The sequence below is a fragment of the Rattus norvegicus genome, chromosome 13 (assembly GCF_021556685.1).
Source record: "Rattus norvegicus strain SHRSP/BbbUtx chromosome 13, alternate assembly SHRSP_T2T, whole genome shotgun sequence".
Lineage (NCBI taxonomy): Eukaryota > Metazoa > Chordata > Mammalia > Rodentia > Muridae > Rattus > Rattus norvegicus.
The window spans coordinates 38,873,310-38,891,725 of record NC_141546.1 but is presented as its reverse complement, the minus strand read 5'-3'; positions in this window follow the sequence as shown (position 1 = coordinate 38,891,725).

The following is an 18,416-nucleotide window of genomic DNA, read 5'->3' as shown; positions in this document are numbered from 1 at the left end:
CACGTATATATCTTTCAGAATATATGATCACATGGTAAAAAGTTCACCACAAATTTACACATAAATTCAAATCATAAATCGAATACGAAGTTTACAACAGAGAATGTTTAATGCATATCCATTAAGAATAATATTTTGTCCAAATTCATTATCTGTCAATAGTTCTACAGGCTTATGGAGTGTTAAAAACCATAATTTTGGTGACTAAGTTATTAGTGAAGTTTCTCATAAACTCAGTTAAAGTTTTATCTTTTGGCTTTGCACCTATAGTAAATCCTTAGTTGTCTTTTTATGACCTTTGGCTAATTGTTTTTATAGTTTCCTTGAATGCACTCTAAGTTGGAGATACCTGCTTGTTATGTCAGAAACTATTATCACCTAATACTTGAAGACTGGCAGAGTTCTCCCTGCAGTTTTGATTATCAGAGAAGACTTAGTAGCACTCCTATTATAAAAGAACTTAATAATTACTTATATAATTTTAGGAACTCTTATAGAATCATTATTAAGAACTAAAATATCATCAATTTGTCTGCATAGCAACACCATAAGACAGCAAAATTTCATTGTTCTGTAGAGATTTGCTAAAAAGGGTGGGCAAATACCTAACATATATATATATATATATGTTATAAATATATATTTATATATTTATAAGTTGTAATTACAATTTATTGATGACTAGTTATAATTTTTTAAAGTCTTTTTTTTCCATCTTTATTAAATTGTGTATTTCTTATTTACATTTCAAATCTTATTCACTTTCCCGGTTTCCAGGCCAACTTCCCCTAACCCTTCCCCCTCTCCTTCTATATGAGTGTTCCCTTCTCCATCTTCTCCCCATTACCTCCCTCCCTGCAAGAATCCCATTCACTGGGGGGGTCCAGTCTTGCCAGGACCAAGGGCTTCCCCTTCCACTGGTGCTCTTACTAGGCTATTCATTGCTACCTATGCACGGAGCCCAGGGTCAATTCATGTATAGTCTTTGGGTAGTAGCTTAGTCCCTAGGAGCTCTGGTTGGTTGGGATTGTTGTTCATATGGGGTCTCAAGCCCCTTCAGCTTTGACAGTCCTTTCTCTGATTTCATCAACGGAGGTCCCGATCTCAGTTCAGTGGTTTGATGCTGGCATTTGCCTATATTTTTGCCATATTCTGTCTGTGTCTCGCAGGGGAGATCTACATCTGGTTCCTGTCAGCCTGCACTTCTTTGTTTCATCCATCTTATCTAGTTTGGTGGCCATATATGTATGGGCCACAGGAGGGCAGGCTCTGAATGGGCATTCCTTCAGCCTCTGTTCTAAACTTTGCCTCCATATCCCCTCCCAAGGGTATTCCTGTTCCCCTTTTAAAGAAGGAGTGAAGCATTCGCATTTTGGTCATCCTTCTTGAGTTTCATGTGTTCTGTGCATCTAGGGTAATTTAAACATTTGGGCTAATATCCATTTATCAGTGAGTGCATACCATGTGTGTTTTTCTGTGATTGGGTTACCTCACTCAGGATGATATTTTCCAGTTCCATCCATTTGCCTATGAATTTCATAAAGTCATTATTTTTGATAGCTGAGTAGTATTCCATTGTGTAGATGTACCACATTTTCTGTATCCATTCCTCTGTTGAAGGGCACCTGGGTTTATTCCAGCTTCTGGCTATTATAAATAAGGCTGCTATGAACATAGTGGAGCCTGTGTCTTTGTTATATGTTGGAGCATCTTTTGGGTATATGCCCAACAGAGGTATAGCTAGGTCCTCAGGTAGTGCAATGTCCAATTTTCTGAGGAACCTCCAGACTGATTACTAGAATGGTTGTACCAGTCTGCAATCCCACCAACAATGGAGGAGTGTTCCTCTTTCTCCACTTCCTCGCCAGCATCTGCTGTTGCTGGAGTTTTTGATCTTAGCCATTCTGACTGCTGTGAGGTGGAATCTCAGGGTTGTTTTGATTTGCATTTCCCTTATGACTAAAGATGTTGAACATTTCTTTAGGTGCTTCTCAGCCGTTTGACATTCCTCAACTGTGAATTTTTTGTTTATCTCTGAACTCCATTTTTTAATAGGGTTATTTGTCTCCCTGCAGTCTAACTTTGTGAATTCTTTGTATATTTTGGGTATAAGACCTCTATCAGTTGTAGGATTGGTAAAGATCTTTTCCCAATCTGTTGGCTGCCATTTTGTCATAACGACAGTGTCCTTTCCATTTCAGAAGCTTTGTGGTTTTATGAGATCTCATTTGTCAATTCTTCATCTTAGAACATAAGAAATTGGTGTTTTGTTCAGGAAATTTTCTCCAGTGCCCATGTGTTTGAGATTCTTTCCCACTTTTTCTTCTATTAGTTTGAATGTATCTGGTTTGATGTGGAAGTCCTTGATCCACTTGGACATAAGCTTTGTACAGGGTGATAAGAATGGATCAATCTGCAATCTTCTACATGCTGACCTTGAGTTGAACCAGCACCATTTGCTGAAAATGCTATCTTTTTCCATTGGATGGTTTTGGCTCCTTTGTCAAAAATCAAGTGGCCATAGTTGTGTGGGTCCAGGACTTTTATCATGAAGGGGTGTTGAATTTTGTCAAATGCTTTCTCAGCATCTAATGAAATGATCACATGGTTTTTATCTTTCAATTTGTTTATATAGTGGATTATGTTGATGGTTTTCCATATATTAAACCATCCCTGCATACCTGGGCTGAAGTCTACTTGATCATGGTGGATGATTGTTCTTATGTATGCTTGTATTTGATTTGCAAGAATTTTATTGAGTATTTTTGCATCAATATTCATAAGGGAAATTGGTATGAAGTTCTCTTTCTTTGTTGGGTCTTTGTGTGGTTGAAGTATAAGAATAATTTTGGCTTCATAGAAGGAATTCGGTAGTGCTCCATCTGTTTCAATTTTGTGGAATTGTTTGGATAATATTGGTATGAGGTCTTCTATGAAGGTCTGATAGAATTCTACACTAAACCCATCTGGACCTGGGCTCTTTTTGTTTGGGAGACTTTTAATGACTGCTTCTATTTCCTTAGGAGTTATGGGGTTGTTTAACTGGTTTATCTGTTCCTGATTTAACTTCGGTACCTGGTATCTGTCTAGGAACTTGTCCATTTCCTGCAGATTTTCAAGTTTTGTTGAATATAGGCTTTTGTAGTAGGATCTGATGATTTTTTTAATTTCCTCTGATTCTGTAGTTATGTCTCCCTTTTCATATCTGATTTTGTTAATTTGGACACACTCTCTGTGTCCTCTCGTTAGTTTGGCTAACGGTTTATCTATCTTGTTGATTTGTTCAAAGAACCAACTTTTGCTTCTGTTGATTCTTTGTATGGTCCTTTTTGTTTCTACTTGGTTGATTTCAGCTCTGAGTTTGATTATTTCCTGCCTTCTACCCCTCCTGTGTATATTTGTTTCTTTTTGTTCTAGAGCTTTTAGGTGTGCTGTCAAACTGCTGACATATGCTCTCTCCTATTTCTTTCTGCAGGCACTCAGAGCTATGAGTTTTCCTCCTAGCACAGCTTTCATTGTGTCCCATAAGTTTGGGTATATTGTACCTTCATTTTCATTAAATTCTAAGAAGTCTTTAATTTCTTTCTTTATTTCTTCCTTGACCAGGTTATCGTTGAGTAGAGCATTGTTCATCTTCCACGTATATGTGGGCATTCTTCCCTTATTGTTATTGAAGACCAGCTTTAGGCCATGGTGGTCTGATAGCACGCATGGGATTATTTCTATCTTTCTGTACCTGTTGAGGCCCGTTTTTTGACCAATTATATGGTCAATTTTGGAGAAAGTACCATGAGGTGGTGAGAAGAAGGTATATCCTTTTGTTTTAGGATAGAATATTCTATAAATATCTGCTAAGTCCATTTGATTCATAACTTCCATTAGTCTGTCTATGTCTTTGTTTAATTTCTGTTTTCATGATCTGTCCTTTGATGATAGTGGGGTATTGAAATCTCCTACTATTATTGTGTGAGGTTCAACATGTGCTTTGAGCTTTAGTAAGGTTTCTTTTATGTATGTAGGTGCCCTTGTATTTGGAGCATAGATATTTAGGATTTAGAGTTCATCTTGGTGGATTTTTCCTTTCATGAATATGAAGTGTCCTTCCTTATCTTTTTTGATGACTTTTAGTTGAAAATCGATTTTATTCGATATTAGAATGGCTACTCCAGTTTGCTTCTTCCGACCATTTGCTTGGAAAGTTGTTTTCCAGCCTTTCACTCTAAGGTAGTGTCTGTCTTTGTCTCTGACGTGTGTTTCCTGTAGGCAGCAAAATGCTGGGTTCTCATTACATATCCAGTTTGTTAATCTGTGTCTTTTTATTGGGGAATTGAGTCCATTGATGTTGAGAGATATTAAGGAACAGTGATTGTTGCTTCCTGTTATCTTCGTATGTGGATGTGAGATTATGTTTGTCTGCTTTTCTTCTCTTTGTTTTGTTGCCAAGGTGATTAGTTTCTTGCTTTTTCTAGGGTGTAGCTTGCCTCCTTATGTTGGGCATTACCATTTATTATTTTTGTAGCACTGGATTTGTAGAAAGATATTGTGTAAATTTGGTTTTTTCATGGAATATCTTGGTTTCTCCAGTTATGTTAATTGAGAGTTTTGCTGGATACAGTAACCTGGGCTGGCATCTGTGTTCTCTTAGGGTCTCTATGACATTTGTCCAGGATCTTCTGGTTTTCATAGTCTCTGGTGAGAAGTCTGGTGTAATTCTGATAGGTCTGCCTTTGTATGTTACTTGACCTTTTTCTCTTACTGCTTTTAATATTCTTTCTTTGTTTTGTGCATTTGGTATTTTGACTATTATATGATGGGAGGATTTCCTTTTCTGGTCCAATCTATTTAGAGTTCTGTAGGCTTCATGTATGTTTATGGGCAACTCTTTCTTTTGGTTAGGGAAGTTTTCTTCTATGATTTTGTTGAAGATATTTTCTGGTCCTTTGAGTTGGGGTTCTTCACTCTCTTATATACCTATTATCATTAGGTTTGATCTTCTCATTGTGTCTTGGATTTCCTGTATGTTTTGGACCAGTAGCTTTTTCCGTTTTACATTATCTTTGACTGTTGTGTTGATGATTTCAGTGGAATCTTCTGCTCCTGTGATTCTGTCTTCTATCTCTTGTATTCTGTTGGTGATGCTTGTATCTAGAGCTCCTTGTCTCTTCCTTTGGTTTTCTATATCCAGGGTTGTTTCCCTTTATGCTTTCTTTATTGTTTTTATTTCCATTTTCAATTCCTTCACTTGTTTGATTGTGCTTTCCTGTAATTCTTTCAGGGATTTTTGTGTTTCCTGTCTAAGGGCTTCTACTTGTTTAATTGTGTTTTCCTGCATTTCTCTGAGGGAGTTCTTTATGTCTTTCTTAAAGTCCTCCATCATCATGATCTAATGTGTTTTTAAATCTAGGTCTTGCTTTTCTGGTGTGTTTGGATATTCAGTGTTTGCTTTGGTGGGAGAATTGGGCTCTGATGATACCATATAGTCTCGGTTTCTGTTGCTTGTGTTCCTGCGCCTGCCTCTCGCCATCAGGTTGTCTCTGGTATTACCTTGTTCTGCTATTTCTGACAGTACCTTGATTGTCCAATAGGCCTGTGTGTCAGGAGTGCTGTAGACTTGTTTTCCTGTTTTCTTTCAGCCAGTTATGGGAACAGAGTGTTCTGCTTTCAGGCATGTAGTCGCTCTTGTCCACTGGCTTTCATCTGGTCCTGTGGGCATGTGTCCTGAGTACACCAGGCAGGTCACTTGGAGCAGAAAAGTTGGTCTTACCTCTCTCTGGTCTTGGGTCTGAAGTTGCTCCTTGGGGCTCGGTTTCAGCTCTCCGTGAGGGCAGGAACCAGAAGGGCTTGACCCTACTTCTGGGTATCTGTGCCCAGGGGGTCCTGATGGCGCTAAGGTGTTTTCCTCTAGAGTCAGAAATGAAGGCAGAGAATAGTCTCCTCTGGTTTCCCAGGTGTGTCTGCCCCTCTGAATGTCTAGCTCCCCTTCCCATGGGATTTGGGTGCAGAGAGCTGTTTGACTGGGCCTGTTCAGATCCAGGCACAGTCTGGACCACAGGGCTCCTGCAGCTTGACTGCCCCTATCTTCCTGTGCCCAGAGGCCCTATACAGTTTCCTTTTGGGCCAGGGATGTGGGCAAAGTTGGGCAGAAGTGGCGGTCTCTACTGCCCTGCAGTCTCAGGATTGCCCACACATCTGGACAATGAGCTCTACATACATACATACATACATACATACATACATACATACATACATATATACATACATACATACATACACACATACATATTTAATTATAACAAGAAAAGTATATTAATAACAGGAATTTCCTAAAATTAAATCTCCTCGGCATTGCCTAAAGAAACAATTCTGTCATTAACTTTAATAGTCCATGACAGAACCATCTCAGGAAGATCAACTGCTAGTTTTTAGCTTCTTCTTGATATCTCCTGACAATATTTCTTGCATCCCAATCCCTAATCTCTCCAGAACTTTTATCATAAAGGTATGTTAAAAATGTCACAGGCCCTTTCTACATCTAAGAGACTGATCCTGTGGATTTCGTTTTTCATTTTGTTTAAAGATGAACTACATTTATTGATTTACATTTCTTGAACCATCTTTGTACTTGTGTGTTATGCCCTCTATGATCATGGTGAATGATCATTTTGATGTGTTTTCTATTGGTTTACAAGTATTTTTTTTCTGCATTTATGTTTATAAAGGAAATTGTCCTGTAGTTCTGTTTCTTTTCTTTTTTATATATATAATTTAGAAATCAAGGCAACTGTGGCCTTGTACTGTGAATTTGACAGTGTTCTTTCTGTTTTTGAGGACTGATTTGAGGAATGTTGGTCTAAACTCTCGTTTGAATGTCTAGTACAATTCTATGTTAAACCAATCCATCCCTGTGCATTTTTTGGTTGGAAGACTGTTAATGACTGCTTTTACTACAATAGGGATTATAGGTCTGTTTAAATTGTCTATCTATGCTTGATGTAACTTTAGTAAGTGACATATATCCATGTATTTTAGATTTTCTAATCGTTTAATTTAAATTTTCCACTTTCCAATAAATTTTCTAATTTCCAAATGAAGCAGTAACCATTTCTTTTGGATTTTCCAATTTTATGAAGTACAGGTTCTTAAAATATGTCCTTAGTGTCTTTATTTACCACTTTCATTTCTAATTTTGTTAATTTGGATATCTTTTCTATGCCTGTTAGTTAATTTGGCTAAGAGTTTGTCAATCATTGATTTTTTTGTGAAACAACCAACTTTTTATTTTATTGATTCTTCATATTTTTTAAATTTTATTTATTTCAGACTTACATTTGATCATTTTTTGCTATCTAGCCATTTTGATTGTGATTATAATTCTAGGTACTGATATTGGATGTTTTCTTTGTTGTTTTTTTTCATTTTTTCTTTTTTAATAATTTCACACATGGATACAGTGAAATATGATAATACACATGCCCCAGTTTTCCATTCTAGCTCTCCTCATATTCCCTTCTAACATTTAAAATTTATGTGTATAAGTAAGTTTCTCATTTTTATTGGATTTTTTAAATTTACATTTCAAATGTTATCTCCTTTCCCTACCCAACCACCTACCCCTTCCTGCCTCCTGGCTCTAACATTCCCCTACACTGGGGGTTTCAACCTTGGCAGTACCAACTGCTTCTCCTCCATCTAGTGCCCAACAAGGCCATCAGCTGCTACCTATGCAGCTGGAGCCATAGGGCTGTCCATGTGTAATCTTTGGATTGTGGTTTAGTCCCTGGGAGCTCTGGTTCATTGGTATTGTTTTTCTTATGGGGTTGCAAACCCCTTCAGCTCTTTCAGTCCTTTTTCTAAGTCCTCCAATGGGAACCCCATTCTCAGTTCAATGGTTGGCTGTGAGCATCCACCTCTGTATTTGTCATGCTCTGGCAGAGCCTCTCAAGAAACAGCTATACCAGGCTCTTGTCAGCGTGCACTTCTTGGCATTAGCAATATTGTCTGGGTTTGATGGCTGTATGCATATTGTCTGGATCCCCAGGTGGGGAAGACTCTGAGTGACCATTCCTTCAGTCTCTGTTCCAAACTTTGTCTGCATATCTCCTTCTATGAATACTTTACTCCCCCTTATAAGAAGGATTGATGCATCTACACTTTTGTTGTCTTTCTTTTTGAGCTTCATGTGGTTTGTGGATTATATCTTGGGTAATCTGAGATTTTGGGTTAATATCTACTTATCAGTGAGTACATACCATGCATGCACACACACACACGTGTGTGTGTGTGTGTGTGTGTGTGTGTGTGTGTGTGTGTCTGTGTGTGTTTTGATTGGGTTACTTCACTCAGGATAATATTTTCTTGTTCCATCCATTTGTCTATGAATTTCATGAAGTCATTGTTTTTAATAGATGAGTAGTAATCCATCGTATAGATGTACCACATTTCTGTATCCATTTCTCTGTTGAAGGACATCTGGGTTCTTTCCAGCTTCTGGCTGTTATAAATAATGCTACCACGAACATAGTGGATTTCTTGTTATATGTTGGAGCATCTTTTGGGTATATGCCCAGGAGTGGTACAGCTGTGTTCTCAGGTAATACTATGTCCAATTTGTTGAGAAGCCTCCAGACTGATTTCCAGAGTAGTTGTACCAGCTTGCAATCCCACCAACAATGGTGGAGTGTTCCTCTTTCTTCACATTCTTGCCAGAATCTGTTGTCACTTGAGTGTTTGATTTTAGCTATTCTGGCAGGTGTGAGGTGGAATCTCAAGGTGATTTTGATTTGCATTTCCCTGATGACTAAGGTTGTTGAGCATTTCTTTAGGTGTTTCTTAGCCATTTGATAGTCCTCAGTTGAGAATGCTTTGTTTAGATCTGTACCCCATTTTTAAATAGAGTTATTTGATTCTCTGTAGTCTAACTTTTTGAGTTCTTTGTATACATGGGTATTAGTTCTCTATTAGATGTAGGATTGGTAAAGATCTTTTCCCAATCTGTTGGTTGCCATGTTGTGCTAATGACAGTGTCCTTTGCCTTACAGGAGCTTTACAATTTTATGAGGTCCCATTTGTTGGTTTTGATCTTAGACCATAAGCCATTGGTCTTCTGTTCAGGAAAATTTTCCCAGTACCCATGTGTTCAAGGCTCTTACCCACTTTTTCTTCTAATAGTTTGAGTGTATCTGGCTTTTTATGGAGATCCTTGATCCACTTGGACTTGTGCTTTGTACAGGCCAGTAAGAATGGATCGATTTGCATTCTTCTACATGCTGATCTCCAGTTGAATCAGTTCCATTTATTGAAAATGCTATCTTTTTTCCACTAGATGGTTTTAGCTCCTTTGTCAAAGATCAAGTGACCATATGTGTGTGGGTTCATGTCTGGTTCTTCAATTCTATTCCGTTGATCTACCTGCCTATCTCTCTACCAATACCATACAGTTTTTATTACTATTGCTTTGTAATACAGCTTGAGGTCATGGATGGCAGTTTCTCCCTGAATTTCTTTTATTGTTGAGAATAGTTTTCACTATACTGGGTTTTTTGTTATTCCAAAAGAATTTACAAAGTGCTCTTTCTAAGTCTATTCAGAATTCTGTTGGGGTTTTGATGGGGATTGCATTGAATCTGTAGATTGCTTTTGGTAAGATGTCAATTTTTACTATATTAATCCCGCCAATTCATGAGTTCAGGAGATCTTTCCATTTTCTGAGATCTTCTTCAATTTCTTTCTTCAGAGATTTGTTGGGTGAGGTTTATGCTCCTTGGTTACTGTTGCCCTTTGTGATTTCAGGGGAGCATGTTCCTTGTGTGATGTCTGGTAGGGAATTCTTCTGTAATCTAGATAGTTGTGGCCACTGGGGATTCAGGGTAAAATGTGTTTCCATATACTGGAAGGTGAAATTTAAGAATAGGGGTGGGTTGTGAGGTGAAGGCTGAGAACACTCACAGGAGGGCAGAAAGCCAGGTATGCCACTAAGATCTGCTTAGTCCCTTGGAAATTGGGCAGAGTAAGAAGAGGCCACAACATGTAGTTTGTTGCAGGTCTGGAGATGTGACTAGGGTTTTAGATAGGAAGAATATGGAGGGTGAAGATCTACAGATTGCATACCTCCTGGGCAAACTTCTAGAAGGCTTGGCTGATAGGTTCCCAGAGAGTGTCTGCTATAGATGGGGGGCAGGGCAAGGTAATTGGTTGAATGAGGAGGAAGATTGGAGGAGAAAATCTGAATGATCTACTAGAAATTTGGGCAGAGAAAAGGGAGAAGGCACAACCTATTGTAAGGATGGAGGTGAGACTTGTTGATTAAATTTGGAGGAAAGAAGGGGAAATAAATACATATAGGAAGGCTATCTCATTCCCTAGCTGGGGTGGCCTGGGGGCTCCCAGAAAATGCCTGCAGGATTTGGATAAAATGATTCATAAGTGTAAGAAAGGCTGGAGGAGACTATCTGTGTGATTTCCTGGAGATGCGAGCAGAAGGAGAAAGCAGGAGGCTGCAGCATGTGGTCTACAGCAAATCTAGAGATAAGACTGCAGTATTGGATTTTGAAAGGAGAAAGGTGGAAGATCTGCAGTACGCCTGCCTGCTTCTTAGCTGCAGTCTGCATTCCTTTCAATAACAATGTGTAAAAGAGAAATCCAGTGTTTTGGGGGACAGAAAAGAATAGAAAACTAAAAGATAAAGAATGAATATGGTCCACTTGTGTCTTAGAGGAAATTCTTTTTTTCTTAGGACAGGTGAGATGTGATGGCTTAGTGGATCAGTCTTTTACCTGACAAATGTGAGGAACTGGCTTCAGACCCCAAGAACTCAGGTTAAGCCAGATATTGTAGCATTAATGTACAGTCCAAGTGCTTGTTCATTGGAGACTAGAAAGTACATACAGTAGAGTTCCTGAAATTTTATTGGTCAGCTACCCAGCGTATACAGATGAGATCTAAGAGATACTGTATTAAACAAGGCAAGGACCAACACCCAGAGCTGCCCTCTGATATCCACAAGAGTGTCATGCCATGTGTATGTCTGTGTTCACATGATTATACACACACATGATTAAAACAGGCTTTTCTTGTTATATGGCTAGGTTTTGTTCTGTGTGCTTTCTTATTATTGTGCTATTTAGAGATATTGTCTCCTGACAGGTAATTTCCTGAAAGTTCATTTATGGCCTAGATTTTGATGATGGATATAACTGTGTTATAAATGACAGCGAAATTTCCAGGCCTGTCGACATTAACTTATTAAGTTTATAATAGTGGCTGAGATGTGGCATACTTTCAGTACTGAAAATCTTTTCAGTTACTTTTGAAGAAGAACTAATTTTGTTAGGATTGATTTGGAAAATGCACCTTTTTCAAAAGCTCTGAGTTAACTTAGAAGAGTCTTCAAGCCTGGGGAAGGTGAAGTCTCAATAAGGTCGCATACATTGTTGATTTCCCTTCAATTCAACATTTCTCTAGTAACTAATTTTTCTTTCTTTCTCTCTCTCGTTCTCTCTCTCTTTCTCTTTCTTTTCTCTCTCTTTCTTCCTTTCTTTCTTTCTTTCTTAGAGGATCTGCCACATTTTACTTAACTTTTTAATTGGATTTTTAAACTTGCATTTCAAATGTTATTTCCTTTCCTGTTTCCCATACATAAGCTCTGTAGCCCATGCCCCCTCCCCCATCTTCTATGAGGGTGTTCCCCTATCCACCCATCTACCTACCCACCCACCCACCACTTCCTGCTTCCCCACCCTGACATTCCCCTACACTGGGGCATCGAGCCTTGGCAAGGACCAAGGGCTTCTCCTCCCACAGATGCTCAACAAGGCCATCCTCTACTACATATGCAGTTGGAGCCATGGGTCTGTTCATGTGTACTCTTTTGATGGTGGTTTAGTCCCTGGGAGCTCTGGTTGGTAGATGTTGTTGTTCTGATGGAGTTGCAAACCCCTTCTGCTCCTTCAATACTTTCTCTAACTCCTCTATTGGGGACCTTGTTCTCAGTTCAATGGTTGGGTGTGAGCATCTGTCTCTGTATTTGTCATGCTCTGGCAGAGCCTCTCAGGAGACTGCTATATCAGGTTCCTATCAGCTTGCACTTCTTTATCAGATAAGATTAAAACAAGTTCTTGTTGGTTTTGGTTCATCAACGGAGCCCAATGTATGGGAAGAAGAAGATGGAATGGAACTATGGAGAACAACGTTTTTGGCATTGAAAACAATTCATAATTTTTGGATAGGTTTTCAATCTGTAGCTCTGTCTGGCCTTGAATTCACAAAGACCCACCTGCCTCAGACTCTAGAAGGCTCATTTTCAAGGTGTGCACCACTATGTCCCTGCCCCAAACAGAATTTAAAGTAATTATAATACATAGGTGGGGAAAAGGAAAGGAAGGGCAACAAGAACTGGTAGCCTGTCCTGGCATCACTTTGGAATTCTTACTGTTTGCTGAGACCATATTTGTAGATGGTAAAATGACCCAACTAGAAAGCACAGGCCACAACATACTCAGTGGGTCAGAAGAACCCTAATGCTGAGGTGGCACTCTTTGATTTTAATGATAATAGGTGTTCCTTTATTTATCCAGTCTTAGACTGAGAAAACAAACCCACAGATACTTCTAAAATAATACAAGCTATTAGAGACAACTCTCGATAGAACAGAGAGTTACTACATAGACTGTAGGCACACTGTGTTTTTGAAATTTTATACTAGACTACTGGTTTCTAAATTCTCTTAACACCCAGAGGAGCAGCCACTGGTCTAGTGTGCCTTCCCTCCCGCCCCCTTTAGTCTAATAGAATTCTATCAGGAATTTCCAGAGTCACAGATGGTACAAAATATATTTTGAACGAGAGCTGCACTAAAGTTACAAAGTACCATTGGGGTCTTTGCCTAAGGGAGATACTTAATAGTGACTTTGTACAATAAGCATTTGTTTGCTTTCTTTCAAAATAATTGCCTAAACTTAAGAGCAAATTACAGCATTTCCAGTTCAGCACACTCCTAAAATCATCATTGTCCTCTGTGACTTGGTTGCTTTCAGGAGCTGTGTAAGGGAAATAATAGATGTTCATCCGCTGTAGTAGTAAGGACTGCAGATGAAGGGTCAGAGTATTGAGCTACCCCATGTAACTACTAGGAGACTTGAATACAGAGCAGAAAGCAACTTAGAGCTGACAGACAGAGATGGCTGTGATAGAAATAAGGCTAACAGCCTAGGGAGGGTGACATCCTGTGAAAACTTCCAGACTATAGGGATGCTTATCGACCGGGAGACTACAAAGGGAAAATGTTGGAAGCTCATTCAAAACTTGGAAAGGGTTATAGCAACTTATTCAGACATAAAGGGGACTTGCTTTATTTTTAAAATTACACGAATTACATAAGGTAATAAGCAAAGAACTGTTGAAATTCCTTGCTAAGTTTTTTTCTTTTTTTTAATTGCCATATTTTGGGCATGTGAGATGGCACAGCAGGTATAGGTTCTGATATTCTGAGTTCAGTTTCTGGGACAATTCATTGTGGAAGGAGAGAACCAACTCTTGCAACTTGTCGCCTGACCTCCACACATATGCTCATGTGCATCGCACCGCACTATACCCCCTACACACACACACACACACACACACACACACACACACACACACACAAACACATATACACACACAAACACATATACACACATACAGCCCACATACACACATGCACTCAAATATAATATAAATTTAAAAAAAGAAATACTACTTTTTTGTTTTTGATATTTTAAGTTCTAACATGCAAAATGAGTGCAGTATTGTTTTTTATTTTATTTTTTCCTCATCCTATACATTACTTAGCATTCACAATAGTGGCCTGTGGAGATGGCTCAGGAAATAAAGTGGTGACCACCCAAGCCTCAGAACCTGAGGTCAGATCCTCCAAAGTCATGTGAAGTCTAAGCAATGTATGTCTGGAACTCTAGAGCTGGACCGGAAGAGACAGAAGGATCTCTGTGACGTGCTGGGCAGTCAGCCAAGCCAGCAGATAAGCACGAGGTTTGAAAGAGACTGTCTGTCAAAACTAAGGTGGAACTCAATAGAAGAAGATAGCTGGTGTTGATCTCTGTTTGCTGCACACTTGCACACATTTATATACTACACACACACACACATGCACACACACACACACACACACATAGACACAGACACACACACAATCTAAAAGGTTTGTTAAGATTTTGGTTAAAACTTAAAAGTTACAGAGAACAATCATAATTTCCCTCTTGGTTATTTAAAACCCTGTGCAGTTTCAGCAGGCCCCATCACTTCTATCCCCAAAGTATTAGAGTGAGAACTAAGACTACTTCAAGTTCTATGTGCGTGTGCATATGTCCATGAATGTGTATTTTTGAGATTATAATTGCAACGACATTTCTTTCTTACGTCCCCTCCCTCCAAACCTTCTTACATATGTCTCCTTGCTCTCTTTCAACTTGGTGTCCAGCTTTTTAACATGGTCCCTGGAGATTTAATTCAGTTTTTCATGCTGGCAAAGGAGCTGTTTCACTGATCTAGGTCAGTTGCCTATATTCTTGTTAAGACAAAGCAACATAGGTCAGATTGAACTATACACATGTGAGATCATAAAATTTGCTGAAGATATCTTGGTTAATTGTGCTGAATTCTCTGGGAGTCCATGCAGACAGAACATATATAATTACTCCTGGAATTTGACTCAATGTATATAAACAGAAATAGCATAGTAATGAAACCCACTAAAGTTTGGTTTGAGACAGTATATCATATAGCCTATGCTGTTCTCAAACTTTCAATAGCTTTGAGCTTCTGATCCTGCAGTCTCTGCCCCCAGGATGTTAGGTTACAGGCATTTACCACTGTTATTACAAATTTAAACGTCATTTTTTCCTTTATCTGGGTTAGTTCCCAAATAAATGAGACAGAGACTGTAAGATTTATTTAATCAAGCTTCTATGGTACAATATCTGAGCACTTATTAATCTATTCTAATCCTCTGAGCTAATCTGGCAACTTCCCAGCCAAAAATCTCTATTAAACTTCCATTTTACTATTGATTTTGCTATCTCTGTTTCAGAAGTACTCTCATGGTGTCTCTCCAACCATCTCTTCATCAAAGCGAACCCCTTCCTCCTCCTCCTCTTCCTTCTCTTTTCTTCCTCCTCCTCTTCCTCCTCTTTTCTTCCTCTTTCTTCCTCTTCTCTTCCTCTTCCTTCTCCTTTATCCCCCCTCTCCTCCTCCTCTTCCTCCTCCTCCTCCTCCTCCTCCTCCTCCTCCTCCTCCTCCTCCTCCTCCTCCTCCTGCCTCCCCCTTTTCTCCTCAGACATCTAGCCCTATTCCCTCCCATGCTCAGTCATTGGCCATTCAGCTTTTATTGACAAATAAGAGAATGATATTTACAGAACACCGAGAGGAGAATTTCTTAGAATAAGCATTACAGTGCAGTGTGCTGATTGCAGTTGGATATGGGGGTAGACAAACCAGCATTTGAGTAATCCAAGGATAATCTTCATATAATGCACAATAACATTATGCCTACAGCCATCAAGCCTAGCTTTATGTGGTGATAGGGATTCATACTTGCTAACCAAACATTTAGAATATATGCTACAATTTTAGCCATCTTAAACCAAATTCACTCATACTTATGCTGTCAAAGGCTGCTGCTTGGTGGCAGTACCAGAGGATGGCACAAAGTCACCCCAGTTGTAAATGGAGTGACTCAACAGCCATGTAGTTGGTCATTGACCTTAGTAAAATGAGCTGAGTCCTCTTCCCTCCTGGATTATCATTCTCTGCACTTGAAGTACACCAGAGCATAACAAGACCACCATAGAAGGCATTTATCTTCTAGTCATACAGAAGGGCTGTACTAGGGGGCAGAGACTCCCAGTGGGCGCTGCCATCCTTATATGACTTCTGTGTGTTTTCCAATGGCCTATTAATCTCCTCAGGGGAACTTCTGAAGTCAGGTTAGATTTTTCCCAAAATTATAAAATCAAGATCTTTTCCAAGGTAATTTCTTTCCTTCTTTCTTTAATAGATAAATAACTATTTAATGGGATAAAATGCTGACAAAAGGAGACGAATAATATCACAAAATCTGTGACATTGGCATTTTCCTGAAATTCATCAGTCAAGTCAAGGGAAAGAGACCAGGACCGTTAGCATCACTTCCAGGACAAAATAACCACATGTCAATGAGTTATTTATTAAACTATTACTCTTTATTTAATGATTTGGAATATGTAGAAATGAAATATCCATACACTGAGTTCTTTCCTTATTGTTTTTCATTTTTGTTCGCTGAGACAGGTTCTCACCCTGTAGCCTGGCCTCAAATTTTCAATTCTCCGACTTCAACTTCTCAAGTACTAGCATCACAGGGATATGCTACCATGATTAGCTATGCATAGCTATTTATAATTTTAATTAATTATTTAACATCCCAAAGCTGCCTCTTTCCCAGTAGCCCTCTCACCAAGGCCCTTCCCCCAACCCCTCTTTGTTTTCCTCTCAGAGGCTGGGTCTCCCCAGAGTCTAGCAGATCAACTCTGACAGATTAGCCTCTTCCTCTCCCACTGAGACCAGAGAAGGCAGCCCTGTTGGGGAATGGATACCACAGTCAGGTCACAGATTTAGGGACAGACTCTGCTCCAGTTGTTGGAGGGGAAAATATCATCCTAAGCAAGGAAGGCCACTTCAGTTATCTCACTGTAGATACCTACTGAGGCGTATTCTGTTCCCAGTGGGATCGGGCCTTTCTCTGCTCTATTGCTTGCTTGGTACACACCATTTCATACTTGGAGGCCATCTTTTCTCAGCTTCCAGATTTTGTTTCCTTCTCATCCTAGGCTAGCACACAGACAGGGATAAATCGTGTAGGGGATTTTTCTAGCTTGAAATTGTTCTTCTTGTCATCTCTCTGAAATTTAAGTAGCAGACTTAGAGGACACTTGAAATTTGACAAAAAATATTATTTTCAGACTTTAATGTTCTGCTGTAAAACATATCATATTCACATATATTATTCTGCGTTTTAAGACTGTTATTTATAATGACAAAAAGATTTTTCTTTAATAGGATCTCAGCTCTTGTCTTATTTTTCTGGTTCATGTGGACTTGTATTAGTGCTTAGGTCAGAGTGAGGAATTCAAATGTTGACAAAATAATTAATAGTTCATAATAAAAAATCTGAGGATGACCAAAAGGTTAAAAGAGTAAGGGAACTTGCTGCCAAGTCTGATGACCTGAGTTCAATCCTTAAGAGCTGTGAAAGGTATAGCTACATGGCAGAAGGAAAGACCTGACTCCTTCAAGTTGTCCAGTAACCTAAATGAATAAATGTAAAATGAATACTGAGGAAAAAGACAGTTATGGTAATCGATGCTTATAATCTCAGCACTTATAAAACTAAGGCAGAAGGATTGTTATATCAAGATCAGACTGATAAGTCATATGGTAATCTATGCTTATAATCTCAGCACTTATAAAACTAAGGCAGAAGGATTGTGATATCAAGATCAGACTGATAAGTCATATGGTAATCGATGCTTATAATCTCAGCACTTATAAAACTAAGGCAGAAGGATTGTGATATCAAGATCAGACTGATAAGTCATACAATGAGTTCCAATCCTCCCTGGGCCCCTAACCCAGAACCTGTCAGAAATAAAACAAAATGAAATAAAATGACAGCAGGAGTAGAGGGCAGAGAAATTATAGAAAAGAGGGCTGTAAAGATAGACAGAATAACAAAAGATAACTACATATAAAATATTAAAAGGAAAAGGAAAAGAATATGGATGGTAGTAAATAGCAACGAATTATTCAGAGCCTGCACATATGGCAGCTATGGGTATAGTGGTGAGTGGAGTTCAGTTACTGAACAAAAGAATTCTTGGTCTGGATAGAAGCCATGGTTTCAGTGGCATTTGTAGCAGAGGCCTTGTCAGGCATCAATGGGAGGAGAGACCCTTGGTTCTGTGAAGTCTCGATGCCCCAGTGTAGGGAAATGCCAGGGTGGGGAGGCAGGAGTGAGTTAGGGATTAGGTGGAGGAACACCCTTCCAACAGCAGGGGAAGGGGGATTGGGATCGAGGGTTTCTGGAGGGGAAGCTGGGAAAGAGGATAACATTTGAAATGTAAATAAAGAAAATATCCTATTAAAAAAATGAAGAAGCTATGAAGAAGTCAGTGAAATAGACAGACATGTTAAAGGGGCAGAGTCTAGAGAAGAGAGTCAGTGGGCAGAAGGATTTCAAGTTAAGCTTGAGGTAGTTTTTAAAGGAAGGTAAAACATGCTAAGGAGATCCAGATAAGGGAGAGATAAAGGAATCCCCAAGATGAGAGAGAGCTAGGGTGAGAAAGAAACAAAAGAGAGTAAGACAGTCCACAGTTCTCTCATTGTCACTT